The sequence below is a fragment of the Rhea americana genome, unplaced genomic scaffold, assembly GCF_003343005.1.
Source record: "Rhea americana isolate MKP2758 unplaced genomic scaffold, rheAme1 scaffold_21, whole genome shotgun sequence".
NCBI classification, from domain to species: domain Eukaryota; kingdom Metazoa; phylum Chordata; class Aves; order Rheiformes; family Rheidae; genus Rhea; species Rhea americana.
In genome coordinates, this window is record NW_028186258.1 from 6,171,354 (window position 1) to 6,173,366 (window position 2,013).

The following is a 2,013-nucleotide window of genomic DNA, read 5'->3' on the forward strand; positions in this document are numbered from 1 at the left end:
GTTGGTGGCAGTCCTGGCTGGAGGTGTCCACGCCAAGCCCCGGGGCCATGGTCGTTCTCCCTGGAAAGGGTCGTTGTCTGGGATTCAGGAGCATCTGGCATAGTGGCATGTTGGTCCTTAAACTAGAGGTTTATGAGCAYGACGGGCTCTGATCGCCGTGCTCAGGAGATCGCGGTCCTGATCTGGATGCTGTCCTGCCCCCGCCGCCTCCCTGGCCTGTTTCCATCTGCCCRGCCCTGCGCAGTGGCTGTGCCCAGGCAGCGCCAGGCTCCATGCCGGCAGCACCGGGTGCTGTGGGTGCCCCTGCGCCCTGGGGAGTCTGGGGGCTCGCGGGCTGGGGGAGAAGGGCTGGCCGCGGAGGCTGATGACGGGCTGTGCGTGGCGTTTGCGTTTTCCCGGGAGTGCTGTAGATGATGTCTGGGCGCCGAAACATGGAAGGTGTCATGCGAGAGGCGTTGCCATGCGTGCTGCCTGCACTGCCCAGCCCTGCCCGCATTGCACTGCCTGCACTGCCTGGCCCTGCCTGCATTGCACTGCCTGCACTGCCCAGCCCTGCCTGCACTGCCCAGCCCTGCCTGCACTGCACTGCCTGCACTGCCCAGCCCTGCCTGCACTGCCCAGCCCTGCCCGCATTGCACTGCCTGCAGAGCCCAGCCCTGCCTGCACTGCCCTGCCTGCACTGCCTGGCCCTGCCTGCATTGCACTGCCTGCACTGCCCAGCCCTGCCTGCACTGCCCAGCCCTGCCTGCACTGCACTGCCCTGCCTGCACTGCCCAGCCCTGCCCGCATTGCACTGCCTGCAGAGCCCAGCCCTGCCTGCACTGCCCGGCCCTGCCTGCACTGCACTGCCTGCACTCCCCAGCCCTGCCTGCACTGCACTGCTCAGCCCTGCCTGCACTGCACTGCCCAGCCCTGCCTGCACTGCACTGCTCAGCCCTGCCTGCACTGCCTGGCCTGCACTGCCCTGCAGTGCCCAGCCCAGCYGGCACCCCTGCTCCCACCCCACTGYCCTGCACACACGYGCGTGGCATGGGGCTCCGATGGGGAATGGGCTCGTTTGCTATAGCTTTTCCTTGGGAACAAAGAGGATCCTTGGGTGCTGGGCAGGGCCAAAGCCTGGGTGCAGGGAGGCTCGTGGACACGGGCGCTCGCTGGGTGGCAGGGTGGCCTGGCGCGCAGGACGTCACGCACTCACGYGCTGCACGCGGGACGTCGCGTGCTCATGCCTGGCACCTGGGACTCGTGCTCACATGGGGCCCGCGGGTCTCCTGCTGCCAGGCTCAAGAGCTCACRTGATTGGGGCCTCATCCCAAAATGTTGGCTCAGGCGCTTCACGTCGGGGAAGGAGCCCRCTGGGGCTCTAGGAGGACTGGAATCAGGAACAGCAGCAATCATGATAAAACAGAGTGGATTTCAGGAGCTCGTCCTGTTATGGCATTGCCCCTACCTCCTGCCGCCCCRTTTTCGGCCCTGCACGGGCGCATCCAACTCGGGATTTTCTGCATTCCCCTAAAATGGCAATGGGGCCACGATGGCTGGCGAGGGGCAGCACCGAGCCAGAGCCTGGCCGCTTCAGCCGCGTGGGCTCATGCCAGCCTGCGGCAGTGCCCGGGCTCCGGCACCAGCCTCGGGGCAGGACGGGGAGGAGGGCAGGAGGCGCCTTGGATTTGGAATACAGGTTTGGGGGCCAATCTCTAATTAAAACCTTTTGGACAAGGTTTAAAAAAAAAAGAAAAAACATTCCGTGTCTGTTTAATATTTAACAGATGGGGGGGGGGAGATGTGAACACAACTGCAGACGGAGTTTTGCTGATGTGCCAGCTATATTGCCATCAGATACTGTTTAATTAATATGCAGAGTGAAAACATGCCTTCGATTTATTTATTAAAAAAAGGGGGAAAAAAAAGAAAACAGGAGGAGGTTGGGGGGGGGGAAGCCGGCCCCCATTTTCTCCTTGGCACGAAAACTTTTCGCCAAGTTTTCCTGCCCGGGAGTGCCCTGGCCGCCGTGCA